Source organism: Camelus dromedarius, chromosome 34 (genome assembly GCF_036321535.1).
Source record: "Camelus dromedarius isolate mCamDro1 chromosome 34, mCamDro1.pat, whole genome shotgun sequence".
NCBI classification, from domain to species: domain Eukaryota; kingdom Metazoa; phylum Chordata; class Mammalia; order Artiodactyla; family Camelidae; genus Camelus; species Camelus dromedarius.
In genome coordinates, this window is record NC_087469.1 from 16802320 (window position 1) to 16819513 (window position 17194).

General features: G+C 53.2%; 1 long non-coding RNA gene across 2 annotated transcripts; it reads right to left on the reverse strand.

The window, feature by feature from the left end:
• Positions 1-1585: 1585 nt before the first annotated feature.
• On the reverse strand, positions 1586-16830 carry LOC135319925 (uncharacterized). Of its 2 annotated transcripts, none has more exons than XR_010379002.1 (3): positions 16680-16830; positions 3891-4049; positions 1586-1964 (listed from the first exon to the last, which is right to left on the reverse strand). It is a non-coding gene; the product is annotated as an uncharacterized LOC135319925 (long non-coding RNA). The 2 variants fall into 2 exon arrangements; XR_010379001.1 differs by having other exon boundaries at positions 1586-2022.
• Between the last annotated feature and the right edge of the window lie 364 nt (positions 16831-17194).

A 17194-nucleotide genomic window follows, 5' to 3' on the forward strand; every position in this document is an offset into this window, starting at 1 on the left:
GAGGAAACCGGGAGAGGGGAGCTGGCCCAGGAGGCCGGGCTCAGCCTCCAGGCCAAGACCGCGGAGGGCGCGTCAGGGGAGGGGAGCGGTGCGCCTTCTCCTGTTGGCTCCTTCAGCGCCCCTGCCCCCCAGATCATTCTCACACACTCCTCCACGTTGACCAGTCAGGTCTATGCCCTAATGACGAGCAACCAAAATCTGCCTGTTAGGGAGCCCCTGCACAGGCCATCTGTGTCCATGGCCTAAATTAGCAAAACGATTGACTTAACTGAACAACAGGAAAGGGGCAGGGGAAGCTGGGAGGTGTAATCCTGGCAAAGGACCTCAGATTTCTCAAGCCAAGGCCAGTGGCTTCTGCTGAGCACGTCGCCGTCAGAGGCTTGACAGCTGGCTTTTCTTCCGCTCCGGTCAGCCCAACGGGAATCGAACAGCTCAGATCTACAAAAGAGGTTAATGAAAGATCCCTCCTTTAGACCATTCTGAGAGGATGAAACAGCTCTCCAGGCTGTGATTCAGAACGAGGAGCAGTGTTTTATGTTGTGGGAGGTGGTACAGCACCGATGTGTGGGAGCGTCTCCCGTGTCTGGTGCGATGGCCCGCCCGTGGTGACCAGGTGCCTTAGGCTGGTCCAGCTGCGATGACAAAATGCCACAGACCAGGTGGCTGGAACAACAAACACTGATTTCTCACAGTTCGGTAGGCTCAGAAGTCCAGGCTCAAAGCGCCAGCAGACCTGGTGTGTGGTGAGGGCCTGCTTCTTGGCTCCTAGAAAGCTGTCTTCTCGCTGTGTCTTACGGTGAAGGGGGCAAGGGAGGCCTCAGGGGCCTCTCTTATAAGGACCGATCCCCTCGCGAGGGCTCCATCATGACCGAGGCACCCCAAAGGCCCACCTCCTAGGACCTTCACATTAGGAGTCAGAATTTCAACATATGGATTTGGGGCGGGGGGGACACAAACATTCTACCCATAGCAGAAGCAGACGAGTGCACGTGACCCAGACCAAAGCAGGTGCAGGGCCTCCCAGGCAACGGCACCTGGTAATACGGAGGGTGAAATGGCCTTCACGGCGGCGACGGGAAATAGAAACCACAGGCAGAGGCCGGGAGGTTCTGGGAACGGCGGCTGTGTGCCTGCGGAGATGCCTCTTGGCTGGAGGTTGTACCACAAATGCTGTCCAGTGTCAGGAGGGAAACGCCGAGTCAAGGGGCAAGAAACGGGCCCCCCGGTGGACACATCTGCCAAGTCAAGCCTGGATTACTCTTTGGGGAAGGAGGACTTGCACGCATTTCTAATAAAAAGCAAAAATCTGCACATTATCCACAGAAAACCCGCCTTGGCCCAGAAGGACCAGTCTTTGCCTGTGCCAGGTTGGGGCCCAGCACAGGACACACACCCTAGGCGTCCCTGTCGACCATTAAGTACCAGCCATAACGGGTGTCATAAGGGGTGTCAGCTTCTTCATGGCCAATAAATGCCCAGGAAGGAGTTTCAGAAACAGAAAGGCTGCAGATTTTTTTTTCCTAAGGGACAATTTACTTTCACTCAGAAGCTGCCACTATTTTATTTTATTTTATAACCTCGAGTACCTTCGCGGAGGCAAAAATCCTAAATCACAGGGGAGGAATTTGTGAGAATTTGGGCATGTGAGTGTGTGCTTTGAGCATCATTCTTCTACCAAGTGGCAACAGTGTAAGTGGAGAATCTAGGGCTGTGGGTCATAGGAAAGTCGTAGATAGGCACATGCATTGAGGATCCCTTTGTGTGCACACACCGCATGTCCCTGTCAGCTTCCAAATCACCTGGTAAATAGCCGTGCTCACGGAGGGGACTGCAGTCCGCCCTGCGCGACCCGAGCCTTCACAGCCGTGCCTGTGTTCTCTCTGAACCCGAGGAAGTGATCAGCCATGGTCATTCAGGAATTCACCCGCCATCTGTCCGCTCAGAGAGGAAGAGTCCAACTGCATCTGGTCCGTGGAGACAGATGGGAAAGAGGGGAAGGGTGTTTGCTGAAGCCAGGTGCACCTGATGGATGGAAACGTGGCTGTTCAGCTGCCTGTGGCTCCCAGTCAGGAACGGCACTCACACAGCACCCCCTCCTCCCCTTCATGTTAAGCACCAGACTAGAATTCTGCCCAGCGGACACACCCCCACCTTTGGGGGTCCCTGTGGCCTTTTTGTATATAAGGAAAGAATCCCATGGGGGAGCTTTTCCTCTTCACATGTGTCCCAGGATTCCAGTGGGTCCACAACGGCAGGAGAACCTGGCCCCGGGTCCAGCAGCCGTCCATCCTGACCACTCCCTCCTGGCTCAGGGGAGCTCTGCTAGGCATTCCAACATCTCACCAGTTAGAGGTAAAAACTACGCATCAGAAAACATGGCACCAACTCTGCACGACGTCCAAAGGGTCTCTGACTTTTGCCCCAGTTTCCCTACACATTCCTCAGTCAGTGCTCACCCAGCACCTCCTACATGGATTCAGCAGCTATCAGATACCTGTCTGCCCACCAGAGAATTTGCCGTCCGGAGGGGAGCAGGGAGGGAGGCAGAGGAAGTACACAAAGGATTGAAAGGATGAGAGTTTGCAAGAAGGGCTGTGGAGGAAACTCACAGGGTCCTGAGGTGGAGGACAGCAGGGTGGGACCCGCTCTGAGGAGGCGCCGGGGGCTGGCACTGGGCACAGAAGGAGGGCTGGGCTGACCAGGCGCAGTGGTCGGGCCGAGGGATGCTGGGCAGAGAGCAGCGTGCGTGCGTGTGAAAGCCCTGTGGGGCAAGATGCCGGGAGAAAAGGCCGGAGGCTGCAGCCCTGGGGGCAGGGGGCTGGAGGAGTTCAGACCTGCCTGCCTGGGAGATACTGCTGTGAGTGTGGATTTCACTCCAAGAACAGTAGAGGCCAATGCAGAGGGTTTTATCAGAGGGGCGCCCAGCACCGTCTCCTCTAGATGGTGTGGGCTAAGAGGAGTGGCCCTCCTTCCCCCAGGGTCACGGGTCATCGGCCAGGTTGGGACATTTTCTGAGCTGCTCAGTCTGGCTGTACTTGAGCTTGGCCCTGAAGGTCTGAAGCCACAGATAATTCTAAATACTTCTTCATAAATATTAACAAGTTGTGAACTCAGGAGCCATTCTGAGCAAATTCACTCCAAGTACAAACTGCCCAGCCCTCCGCATCCGACACTGATGAGACTGTGCGAGGACCACTATGTGGCACGAGCCACACCCCGGGCCCACCTGCTGCATCTCCCACCTGCGTCTGGGCTGCAGACGAGCCATCAACCCGGGCTGTCAGGCTGCGCTCTGGACACTCAGGCTGTGGGGGAAGCCTTCCTCCCGCACAGCCCTGACCGTGGCAGCTCCTCCCCCCTCGACCCAAATAGGCTCCTTTCACTGCAGCACCTTCAGGCGGCATCTGAAAGAGAAAGCCAGTCTCTTTCCAAAGCCTTTAGAGTTTCCCCTTTAAAGAGGGAAACTTCATTCTGCAAAGCGTGGCTCGTGTGTCTGACATGCATATAACACCTCGAAAACTGGCACTGCTCTGCGTGACCCCCAGAGAAACCCAGCTCTCACTCTGCTCCCGGCCCTCCCCCTGCAGGATCTCCTGTCCCGGTTTCAATCCCGAGTTTCCGAGGCGCCTGTGCTCACCGCCCGCTGCGTTACACCTCCTTGCGCCCTAGGTTTTTTCTCTAAAGGCTCCTCCAAGGATGTTAGCCCCCAAGTTAAACTCACTATTCTGTCCTCCTCTGCATATGACAATAAGGTTGTATTTAAAGCAACAACAGAGGAAAACGCTTTTCACGATGGAAGGGCTCCAGAGACGGTTCTTTACAAGGGGAAAAGGATGTCCCCGGAAGTCTGTTCAGGCATCCGTTTAGGTCACTTGTCATCATTTACTTACTTCCTCAGCAAACACTGGTGAGCATCTTCTCTGTTCTGAGCATCCTGCCAGGAGCTGGGGAAACAGGATCGAGTGAGACATGGTTCCTGCCCTTTGGGAGTCCACGGCCGAGCTGGGTGGAGGGTGCTCTGATTCATCTCACTGGCCAATCATCTTACTCTGTTTTAAAGACACAGAAAGGCGCATGTTGTCGGTTACTAGAGGAAAGAACGAGCTAAAACACATGGACACGTTCATGAACAATTACTGAAAGAAGACCCCCAAAGGCAGATGTTGTCTGTAAAATCAGTATTCACAGCAGTATTGATGATTTAGCACATGTAAAATGTTCTGTTAAAAGGCATTGCAGGCAAAACCTTCATACCCTCCACACCTGCCACTTTCAGAGCATGTTCATCGGCTTCAGTTTACCCTTGTAGACCCGGTCGACCAGTTCTATCAGTCACTTACCATCTGTGATTTGCACAGTTCACAAGAGGCAGAGAACAAGTCTGAGTGTTAGGGTGTTCACTGGGCTCCTCCTCGCCATAACACAGGCATGGACTGGCTCCACGCATCACTTTTTCTTATGTTACAATTGTAAACACCATTTCCAGAATGTTTTGTCATGCTCCAAGTAAAAAAAAAAATCCTAAAAAAAAGGAATCACAGCCTTTCCTCTACAGACCTGGAAAAACTCAGGCCATCCTGCCCCCCGCCCCCACCCTGTACTGTAGCCCTCTCTGTTCATATCACTGGAGATGGCCCAAGGGAGGCAGCATTTCCCAACTGGAAATTCCAGAGCCACTGAGGGACTTTGTGCAGAACCTTGCAGTCCGGCCTCTCACACCCGGTCACTGAGCAGATCTCCCCAGAGCGCCCGTGCTGGGGAGGGCGAGGACACCACAGACCTGGCTCAGCGCTCAGGCCTGGGGTTTCCACAGTGGGCAGAAGAGACATCATTCTTGCCTTCCAGGAGCGTACAGTCCAGTGGGACGCAGACATTCATCAAATAACCCCACGCAGGGCAGGCTTACACTCTTGGCCGGCCCTGTGATACGGCGCAATGCAAGCACACAAAGCATGTCACAGGGGATCTTAGCTGGCCTGGAGAAGTGGCGTTGGAGCTGAGCACTGAAGCCTGAGAAGGGCCTAACCAGGAAGAGGCGGGGTGAAGGAAAGCCCTCCGGGAGCAGGTGTTGCTTTGGGAAAGACCCAGACTGGGTGAGGGGGGAACGATGCTCTGGGATCTAAAAGGAAGGTGGGGTCGGGGAAGGCAGGAGGACTGGTGCTGGGAGTCGGGGCTGGAGGACCGCGGGGCCTGGGCAGCACAGGGCTACCGTGCTGGTACAGATTTCGATCATCTTAAGAGCAATCTTTCAACACCAAAATATTATCATTTTTTAGAATAATTAATCTTGGGAAGAGTGGAGAATGGCAAGCGGATTGTTAGGAGGCCGGTTGGGTGAGAAAGGATGGCAAGCTGGACTAAGAGGGCAGCGGAGGAGCTGAAGACGCAAGTGCCCCTGGCCTCCAGCACTCCGTGAGAGGTAACTTCAGAGAACCTCCCAGAGACAGGCACAAATACAGCTTCTAAGACCCCTGGGATTCCGAGGAGATGCTGAGCGAGGAACCCACAGAAGAGCCATGAGGGAGGAACACAGCAGGACCACACATTCTTCCAGCCTAAGCAGAGCACACCCTTCAAAGTCCCCGACGCAGAGACCCGCCTGTTCCCACGCGCACCAGCTCCCGGAGGGCAAACAAGAGAGGCCACCTCTGAACAAGAGGATCCCTGGGCTCCTGCCCGACGCCCTCTTCTCTTCCCTCTGAATCTGGCTCATTTTTCTTTCCCTCTTGCATGCCACATGATCTAGATTGCTCTGAAACCTCTCCTAATGAGTTCTTTTTCACATTGCAGCTTGGCAATTTCTTTAGCTTTCCACTGCCCGTTTTCATTTCTGAAGCATTCCCTTAAACTCGATGTCACCTCGTTGGTTTCCGTTGTGATGTCTGGCATGTAGCTAGCGGAAAACACTGTATTTCCATATTCTCCTCACAGATTTGCATTTTCAGAGCAGCTGGAGAAGAGACTGCGGAATCCTGTGAAATAGCTGGTGGGCAGAAAAGCGGATTGAACGAAACAGTGGGCTTCTTTTGCAATGTGACACCGCAGGGAGGAAAGGGTAGGAAATCAACCAGAGGCACAGAACTTTATTAATAGATAATATAAAATTTGATTCCTACATCACCGCCCCTCACTCTACCCCATCTCCCTTACTTTCTATTCGCTCTGCCTAGAACAGCCTGTTCTGGAAGATAATTCAGAAGCAGCCTCAGCTGCAGTTCCATGAACTGATCCAAATAGTTCCACTTTGTTCATTTCATTCACTTGAAGATGGTCTTCGTGTGTCATGAGTCAGAGCCCTTCCTTTCCAGGGTGACCGTCCATCAGGACACGTCCATTCCCAGGACAGCTGTGCTTCCATTTCTGTGGCAAAATCCTTCAGCCAAAATTTAAAAAAAGCCCAGTAGACGGTGACTTTTTCACTCTCCCATTTACAACACAGATACCCAAGAAACACACCCCTCCAGGATCCATGGCCGTCATTAATTCATCATTCTTCAGCTTACTTTCTCCTTACTGACCTTTGAGTTGATTATAATAACCACTGCCTTGCTAGTTTCCATGAGAGTTATAGATAGAAAACCACGTGCAAACGGTAACGTCCTCTGGGCGCGTTCGCATCCCACCATGAGCTTCCAGCGCCACAGCCGAGGGGCGGGAAGCACCTTGGTCTGAACTTGGAGTGTGCACACCATCTTGGGAAGAGAAAAGCTTTTCCAGTCACACAGGCCCAGATTGAACCTCCACATCTCTTTCCCTGCTGGAGCACAGTGGTAACTGTCTGGGAATTAATCTGAGACTTCACGGGCAGGGCCCCATTCCAAGTGGCATCTCTGTAAAGACCAACTCCTCTCCCTTTAAACTGCAGGCCACGTGCAGAGAAAGGAACCTTCTTCTCCGCCACGAATGGCGGCGTCCTCGCCTGCCCCGCCTTTCCCTCAGTCCCTCCTGTCCCCTCTCCCTTCACTTCTCCATCCCAGTATTTGCCGCCCAATTACTGGCTTTACAAGGACTTCCTGGGCCGAGCTGTCTTCCCTGCCCCTCAACAGCCTCGTTACCCCGGCAGGACCTCCTCCTCCTCTGCAACCCAAACTCAGGCTTCCCCCCCCAGACTCCCTGACCCTACCCCAATGCACACATGGCCCCTCTTGGCCGACACCAGTCAGCTCCTGTTCCCCAGGATGATAGGTCAGAGGGACGGCTCAGCCTCCATAGGTCGGAGTCATCGAGAGGCCAGCTGTGCTCAGAGCCCCACCAGGACCCTCTAACCTTTTGCTCACTCAGCTGCCACCATCTGTTGACCTTGGAGGGGAAGCGCCCCCCACCCACCACTCAGACAGGGCAGCCGGCGGGCACCTGCACAGGGCACGGCCCTGGGGGCACAGTGCTGCCTCTGGGGTGACGGTGACGTGGAGATGGTACCTGGCTGCAGCAGCGTTGGGGATGATGGAGCAGGGGCAGGAGCAGGTGTGGGGAAGTGGGTGAGGAAGAGACTGACACGTCCGGGGAGGGGACGCCGGCAGCTGGGGAGAAGTAGGTGTTAGGTTCTCCAGAGACACAGACCCACAGGAGACATGTATATAATATATAATACCTTGTAAATATATTAATAGAACGCGTCTGTGTGTGTCATGTGTGTGGATATGGGGGCAGGACAGGAAGAGAATCAGTACTGTCTTACGAGGCAACTCCCTCAGGGAGGTCATCACAGTGTCTTCAGGCAACGCAGGGTTAACCTCCTCGGATGGGAGCACAAAGGATGATACCCCTGCAAGTGGGGAGTCCTCTTCCGCTGGTCAAGAGGACTCATCAGAATTCAGGGGCTTAACGTCCCCAGGTTCATTGTGATCTTCCCCCTGTCCCCATTTCAACCCAGGATCCTATCCGTCCCTGGCCAATGCCCTTGCTTTGTCAGTAGACACCCTAGCAGGCTGGGAATTCAGCTCGCCTGGTAAGGCAGCCACGTGCATGGTAAGTCAAGTAGCATCACCTTGTGCCATGAGTCAGCCACCTGAGCTCTGCATCTGAATTTCCGCCGCCGTCTCAGCCCTGCAGCTGCAGAGGACGAGGGTCTCATCAGGGCACACACAGACACTAGGTCACTCATGCAGCACCGGAGCTGGGAATTCAAATCCCGGAGCTGAGCCTTTCCTATTGCTGCTTTGTCCAGAGACATTAGGAGCAGCCAGCTAAGGTCGTTATGTCCATTCATTTCCGAAAGGGTTCAAAAGTGTCATATACACAGCATCTTGCTTCTTGTAAGTGGTCAACTAGGAGCATCCAGTGTGGGTGTTTTGCAGATCTTGATAAACAGTTCATGTCCTGGACTACGACTGGAAATAGAGTCATTAGCATCTTTAAATCCCATCAACTTAGAGAGCCAATTCCAGAAACCCCACGACAAATTCACAAAACTCATCCTTCAAATTCTGTCCCTTTACAACCAGAGTTGGTACCAAAATCTGATTTAGTCAGGGTTCTCTGGAGAAACAGAACAAGGAGGAGAGAAGGTCTGTCTGTCTGTGTGTCTGTCTGTCTGTCTGTCTGTATTTGTTATGAGGAATTGGCTCCTGTGGTTCTGGAAGATGAGACGTCCCATGATCTACCATCTGCTGGGGGTATAATTCAGTCTGAGCCCAACGTTTGGGAAACCGGAAGAACCAAAAGCATAAACCCCAGTCCCAGAGCGGGAGCAGCTGATGGGAGATGTCCCAGCCCAGCAGTGGGGCAGGAAAAAGGGGGTAACTTCTTCCTACCTCTGCCTTTTGCTCTATTTGGGCCCTCGATGGACAGGAGGAGGCCCGCTCCCCTTGGGGAGGACCGTCTACTTTATTGAGTCCAATGAGTCAAATGCTAATTTTGCACCCAGACACCATGTTTAATCTACGTGTTCTGTAGCCAGTCAAGCGGACACACAAAATTAACCCTCACGATATAAAAAGAAGTGAACGGCCTCGGTGGTATTTAAGAGTTACAGTTGGCAGGACCTCATCGTGAGGCAGGAGAGAAGCTGGGGGGTAGGTGAGAGATGTGCAGAATGACCCCCCCACTTGGGGCTCAAGCCCCTGGATGAATGGGGTAACGTTCACTGAGACAGAAAACAGTGGCGAATGACCAGGCTTTGGAAAAAAGTCAGTCTCACTTTTTACGTGTCGGTTATGAAGTTCCTGTGATACATCCGAGGGAAAATGTTGAGATGGGAAAAAGCCTGAACAGAACAGTCAGCTAGATGGGAGACACACCAGCAGAAGCTGCCCGGGCTCATTAAGGACAAAGGAAAGAGCACTTCAAGGAGCAGAGAGAGAGGGTGGTGACGGTGTGCCCGCTAAGAGGTAGTGTGATGAGGGCTGAAAAGGTCCTGAGCGAGACCTGCTTCAGGGCTGCGGGCAGCGGGGCCACCTAGAGGGGCCGAAGGGTGTGTGAGGTGAGAAAACTGAGGTGTAAGACACGCCTCCTGGAAGCCTGGCTCTGAGGCTGAGGAGAGGACTAAGGCAGTGGGGGTGTCTGGAGAGAAACGGGGTGGAGGAAGGTGGTGTCAGGGTTCTGATTGTCTGCTGCTATTTAAAGATGCTGCAGACTCCGCATGTTTAAACGCTGCTGGGAAACGTCAGGAGGAGAGAGGAGGAGGCCACACCATCATCAACAGGTGATCCCTGAGACAACGCGGCACCCAGGTGACGCCACAGTGGAGAACCCCTCTCCAAGGAATGTCTCACTCTTCCCCGGCTTTCCCCATCGCCTCCTCCTCCCTTCTCTTCGCCTCTCGAAAATCCTGTTGATCCTTTGTTGCCCAGATGAAGCCAAAACCCTTTTTCTTCTTGCCCCACCTAGCCCTGGTGCTCCTCACCCCACTGAATGCCCGGAGGCATTCACCACTCACACAGAATGATGACCCATGTTCCCTAGATGTGCTGAGTGTCTACCAGCTGGCCGTCTGTCAGGGCAACATTTCCTTTCTTTTATTGTGACTACCTCAACACCAGCCTCTGGACTGACATGCAAGATGAAGGGGCTTTTACTCTGTTTCTGTTTTGTAGATGATTTCATTTGTGTCTTTTCTTTTTTTTTTTTTTTTAGATTCCTCATATGAGTGATGTCATATGGCATTTTCCTTAAGTTCATTTGTGTCATTATTTTAAGATTCCACATAGAAGTGACATTGTATGATATCTCTTTCTCTGACTTACTTCACTTAGAATGACAATCTCTAGGTCCATCCGTGTTGCTGCAAATAGCATTATTTTATTCTTTGTTATGGCTGAGTAGTATTCCATTGTATAAATATACCACAACTTCTTTATCCAGTCATCACAGTAAACAATCTTATGGTTACCAGGGGAAAGAGGGTAGGAAGGGATAAATTTGGGAGTCTGAGACTTGCAAATGTTAACCACTTTATATAAAAATAGATTGAATAAAACAAATTTCTTCTGTATAGCACAGGGAACTATATTCAAGTTCTTGTAATAACCTTTAATGAAAAGAATATGAAAACGAATGTATGTATGTATGCATATGACTGGGACATTGTGCTGTGCACCAGAAATTGACCCATTATAACTGACTGTACCTCAATTTTAAAAAAAGATAAAGCGGCTTTTACTGCAGAAAGGAAGCCACACAGGAGTCAGGGGAAGGGGAAGGACCTCGGGGCTCCCAGCTGCACATCAGGACTCCAGCTCTTAAGGGACCGCGCAGAGACAGACAGATGTCCTGCCAACAGGGTCCACATTTCTCAGGAGGATGGTCGGGCTGAGCTACTGGCAATCAAGAAGAAGCACAAAACAAGAGCGCGGGAAGGGGAGCCTCGGAGGGCCCGGGGCGTTGCCAGCATCCCGGGTTCCTGTGTCTGTCGTCCCCTCGTCATCAAACGTGTCAAACTAAGATAGGAGCTAATCTCAGAAGCCATTAGAAGGTGCTAAGAACTGATGAGGTGAGAACGCCGTGGAGAGGGCACGTCCGCCCCGCACAGGCATCAGTCACTCGCTCAGTGGAAATGGCAGGGACGCAAGCTGGCGGGGCGGTGGGGGAGCAGCTGACTTGGCCCAGGCAGCACAGGGCCTCCTGGGCGTCGGTGCCCAGGCAACGTCCCCGCAGGTGTCTGGCACCTTCCGACGACTTGTTTATCACGTCTGTCTTCAGAATTCTAGGCAGGGCAGGGTTAGTATACTGAGTGGATAAAGAAGGTCGAGGTATGTAACGTGCCTAGAACGGCGCCTGAAAGCTAGTAAGCAGGCGTGCTCACTGTGTTGCTGGCGGAGCAGCAGCAATAACTGTCGTCATCCTGGACGAGCAAGAGGGAAGGCCGAGAAACCTGGGTTCGGATGGTGCATCTTCTGGTTTCCCGGAGTTACCTACCAATAAGTCGTTTAGCCTCTGATTGTTCTCTTCATTACAAAGTGAAGTTACTCCTGCCTCTCACGCAGGCGTGTCGTGGGGGGAACAGAACACACAGCAGTAAAGCCCAGCTGAGCCCACCGGGACTTCGCCTGGGGTGGCGTCTCCCCGGGCACAGAGGGGCTTTCACAAATGCGGCTCTTCGCTCCCGGAATCCGCCCGCTGAGTCACTGCGGAGGAGAATTTGTGTGTCAGCTTCGTTGGGCCAAGGTGCCCAGATCCTGGGTCAGACATCACTCTGGAGGGTGTTTCGGATTCGATTAACGTTTAAATCGATGGACTTTGAGTAAAGCAGATTGCGCTTTATAATGCGGGTGGGCCTCTCCCGAGTAGAACAGAAGACTGGCCTCTCCCGGAGCAGGAAGGAGCTCGCAGCAGACGGCCGGCAGGCTTGACAGCTCCTTCCCCGGACTCCAGGCTGCTAACCTACTCTGCAGGTTTGGGACTTGCCAGCCACAAAACCCACGAGCCAATTCCTTAAAACAAACCTAAGGACACATCCTGTTGGTTCTGTTTGTCTGGAGAACTCTGACTAATACAGACACAAAACTCTCTCTGTGGTCAGAACGATGCAGCTTGAGGCACCCACCTCCCCAGCACTGAAGAACCAGCTAGAATGTCTGTCTCGAGGGCTACAGAGAAGGACTGCACGTCCTGTGTCAGCGCTGCTTGTCTGCCTGGCTGGGCTGAGCGCGCACTGACGCTCACAGCGGCAAACCTGTCATTATCGGACGTCGGGAAGGGAGGGCCCGAGAGACGGGCAGGGGGGAGAGAACCTGGTCTCTGCAACAAGCGCGTGCATCCTCGTTCCTGACCTGACACGGGGCTAGAGACAGGCTAGTAACAACAGCAAGATAATGCGTTTTACTATACAATCCACGGTTAGGCACACCGTATGTTACGTTCCCAGAAGACAGAAGGAAAATCTTCAGATTTCAGAGATGTCAAAATGGGGGGAAAAATGTATCTCAGAGTGAATAAAATAGGATGATGATGGTAAAAAGATGTCTAGGACTTGCTATGCGCAGGTACCGTCCTGAGCACTCCACATGTGTTAATTCATTTAAGACAGCAAACCTATGAGATGGAACCTATTATCGTCCCACTTTATGGATGAGGACACTGAGACTCAGACAGATGAGGCGCCCTGGCCAGGCTCACTCAGCAACTAAGCAGCAGAGCTAGGGTTTGAACCCAGGCAGACTGGCTCCAGAGTCCACGCTCTCAAGGGCTCCCTAAGAACTAAAGTTAGGAGATGGCTCGCTCGGAATCTGTCCCACTGTCCAGGGACTTGCACAGCCCACAGCCCGTTCCAGAAAGTTCAGTGGCTGTCAATCAGCTTGGCTGTAAGTGACCACTCTTAAATGTACCATTAGCTTTTTTGAGAAGTTCAAATAAAATACATCCACAGTGATTCACGACTGTGTCTGGAAGTCACGTTGCCAAATGGTAAATTTGGGGAGAGGACAGAACTCAAAGCTCCATGTGGTCACCTGGATTTATGGGGAGGACGTCACAGTGCTTCACCTACTCACAGCCCTCACCCATGAATTCACTCAGTAAGTAATTATCACACCAGCCAGGTGCAGGACAGTTGCTAAGGGCCAGAGATCCGGAGGAAACGGGAGAGAGCACCTGTTTCCCACCGCCTCCCTGCACTTGTGCACGTTTAACAAAACACCTGGCTCGGGAGGAGAAGGAAGCAGAATGTCGGGAGTGCCCTGCAGGTCCCCTCTGAGATGGCTTATTCTTCCCCGATAGCTCTCCTCTGCGTATTCATGCCATCGTGGGGGCATCTCACCTCAGCAGAGTGATGACGCCGCCACTCCAGTTCCCATGGAAACCGAACTGGGACAAGAGGAACAGAAGGCTCTTCAAGGTCATCAGAGCACAGGAGAGTGGATACAAGGACAGCAAGGATGGGGCGCTCTTCCTCTGGCTCAGCACTGAAACACGTGGCCCCCATCAGCCACACGACCTTGGGGCGCTGGGCGTGGGTTCTGGGAGAGGAGCCTGAGCCCTCGGCATTGCGTGGGCAGCCGGGCAGCTGAGCCCAGGACCAGGCTAGGGGTGGGGACCATGCCTTCTGCCTCCCGGCCCAGCCCCACCCCACGTCTGGTCCCAGGGAGACGTGCGAGGCATGTTTGGGGCATGAATGACTGTCCCTGTGTGCCCTTCCCCCTCCTCAGAGCCACAAGGCTCCCAGTGTGCTGCCTTCATTACCAGACGTCCTGGAGCCGAGGACTGCCACTCCGCGGGCCATCTGCTCAGAAAGCCCAGTGTGACGCGGACGAGTCTGGGGCACGAGGGATGCAGAACCACCTCGTCAGCCTGCACTCTCCTCCTTGCTCCTCACCGTGGGGCTGTCTGCTTCTCCCCTTGGCCCTTCCTTGTTTGACACCCCAGCCATGAATTTTCCTTCCTTCCGAAAGCCTCAGGAAAAGACCTTTCTGCCTCCCAGTAGCCCAGGCTTTGGAGCAGGGCCAGCCATTCCCCCAGAGCTGTTTATCAGTCCTGTGCATCCCCAGGTCTGTCCAGGCCCAGACAGGTCACCAAGCCTGAGGACCCTGCCCCTGAATCACGTGAGGCTGGGAGTCCAGGTACAGAAGTCAGAGACAAGATGGCTTCATGGGAACAGAGTCCCCGCAATGACTGGCAAGGACATTCATTGTGCCAGGCACCTGCGGTATCTCCGTGGGGCTCTGGGTCTCCCACCAGCCCAGGCCCTGCCTCCAGACTCCACCGTCTGAGCTGGAGCATCTCTGAGCTGACTCCGGGGAGACCCTGTCTGCTGAGACTGGCTTCTCCTCATTTGTCCTCTGGGCCAATACTTAAGGGGTTGAAAACAAGTGCAGGGTATAAGCGGGGGGCGCAGCACTGGGGTAATAATGATTCTTAATATTGTTAGTGTGGGTTTATTCCTTCTGCAGTTTTGCTGGGACCACGGGGGAGAGGTGGACCCACGCCGGGTGCAGGAGCCGGGCTGGGCTGCGCTCACACGCCAGGCGATGCCCCGACTCGACCTGGTGGTGGGAGTGGGGGAGGGCGCGGGGCGGTGGGGCCGGCTGTCAGGGACGGGTTGTGCCCCTTTAGGGGCGGCAACGACCCTCGGTTCCCACAGTTTTAAAGTGTGGGCTACAGCGACTCTCTAAGGCTGCTTCGAGCTGTAAAATCTCAGGATTCTCTGGAAAGAAATCATATTAATGGTTAACAGTCATTTCCTCCTCAAGGCCCAGGCACAGCGCTGACAGCTGCCCGCCGACCCGCAGCCCCTGCCCGGCTGCCGGGAGACCGCACGCCAGCTGCCCAAATGCAGAGGCCGCGGGCCGGCCTCCTGGGGCTGGAGGCGGGGCGGCGCGGGGACTTGGCTGCCAGCGGGGCCCGGGGGGCGCGCGGCCTCCCGGCAGCGGGGACGTCAGGGCCTGTGAGCCTGGGCGCGCGCCGCCACCGCCCCGACCACGACCTCGGGGCGGATGCGGGCGGGGCTGCTCGGGCCGCGCGGGGAGGAGCGCGGAGATGCGGTGCCGCCGCCGACAGCGCCCTCCCCCGGGGGACTGTCCCCGGGGTCACGGTCAGGCCTCCTCCCAGGCGGCCACACAGACAGACAGACAGACAGACAGAGCGGCCGCACAGCTCCCAGCTGCCGGGCCCCGGCCCTTAGGAGAGGACCCCGGCCGTGCCCGTGTCCCTGCTCCCGCGGCTAAAATTACTCCTGAAAGTTACTGGTCACCACCACGGTCCACACACGTGTCACCTACTCTCTTCAGAGCGTTTTCTCACATAATGAGGGTCTGCATTCGTCCTCCCGGTTCTGAGGGTGTCATGGCTGCGATCACCACCCCCAACTTACAGATGAGGCAGTGGAGGCTTCAAGAGAGGGAACAACTTAGCAAAGCCACATGGCCCGTTTCCTCAGATCTGGTGTGGAATCAGGTGGGGATAAATCAGGTGGTCGCGTTGCTATTAATAAAGGAGGTGTGGCCAAAACCAAAACTTCCTGATGCCTAGTCCACACCATATTCAACTGGACATGCTTCCTAAAAGGGGTTCTGAAGAGCTATTCTGTCATCCAACACCAAACCCTCTGCCTTAGAGGTTTTCACATACACCTGTCCTGCGCATCTCTAAGAAATACTGCCGTTAAAAAACTAAACCTATTTATTCTGTTATTTTCTAAACCTTGGGATCATGTGATCTCTTGGGGGTGGGGGCTGGGGAGATGCTCATTAACAATGATGATCGTGAAACCAAACTGGGGTGGCACTGCACAGGTGCCCGGGAAGCCCCCGGCAAGCAGCGGGGTGGAGGGCAGAGCTGGCTGGTTCCAGAAGGGAGCGGGGGTGGGGGGAGCTCCCCGGGGAACAACAGTGTCTGACTCTGACTCTCCTGGGGAGGTCCTTGAAAAATACAAGTTCTCTGGCCATCGAAGAGACAACTAGTTCAGCAGGGCATAGAAATCTATATTTTTAAGCAAGCTCTGCAGGTAATTCTGAAGTGCGTCCAAGTTTGGAAACTCTGTGGAGGCTCAGAAGCCCTGCTTGGACTTAGCCTATGAAAGCGGAGAAGCCAGACTCTAAATGTTTATGCCATTTCCTAAAAACAGCAATAAACAGTATTGGAGAGTTTAAAGCCATGAAATCACACTTAGAAATCATGGCATCTCAGCCATAAAAAAGAATGAAATAATGCCACTGACAGCAACGTGGATGGACCTAGAGATGATCATACTAAGTGAAGTAAATCAGAGAAAGACAAATGTCATATGATATCACTTCTATGTGGAATCTTTTTGAAAAAAATGACATAAATGAACTTATTTACAAAACGGAAACGGATTCATAGACATAGGAAACAAATTGCTGACTACCAAAGGGGAAAGCCAGTGGGGGCAGGGGGAGGATGATAAATTAGGAGTTTGGGATTAGCAGATACACACTACTATATATAAAACAGAGAAACAACAAGGTCCTACTGTGCAGCACAGGGAACTATATTCAATACCCTGTAATAACTTATACTGAAAAAGAATATGAAAAGTATATATATATACATATATATATATATATATATATATATATATATATATATATCTGAATCACTGTGCTGTACACCAGAAACTAACACGACATTGTGAGTCAACTAAACGTCGATAAAAAATAAATAAATAAGTAAATAAATAAATAAAAAGAAATTATGGCATCTTATAATGAAAGCACCCCTTCGCTAGAGTCCAGGGGGCAGATGACATTCTATCCAAGCGCTGTGGATCACGGCTCAAATCTTACCTTCTCTTTCCAGCGCCGGCTCCAAAAAAAGGGTCATATGGGCCCCCAGTGTCCGCTGCCAGGTCGGTGCCCTTGAAGTGCGCTCGTGAAAGTGGGAGAGAGGGGAGGAGGGGGCCGCAGCCTGCCGGGCACCACGGAGGCCCCCTCCGCCCTCGCCCACGAACAGGACACCGGTGAGTGACCAGCGAGTCGACAGCGCCATCTGGCGGCTCCTTCGCAGCACGGCTCTCCCGGAGAGGCATCTGGAGCCGCCCCGTGGTTACAAACGCAGCCCTTTCCTGCAGGGCTGAGCGTGGGCAAAACAACGGTTTTCTAAAGTTTTCGTTTCCATAAATCTTCTCTTTCTTAAACATTTATCCATTCATTCAACAAACCTATTTGCAAACGTACCATGCGTCATATAGACACATATAAAAGGGGAAAACAGAGGAGGTGGATTGGGAGCAATGAGAGATGCTATTTTAAATACAGCGGTCAAGGGAAGTCTTTCCTAAGGTGGTGATATTTGGGCAAAG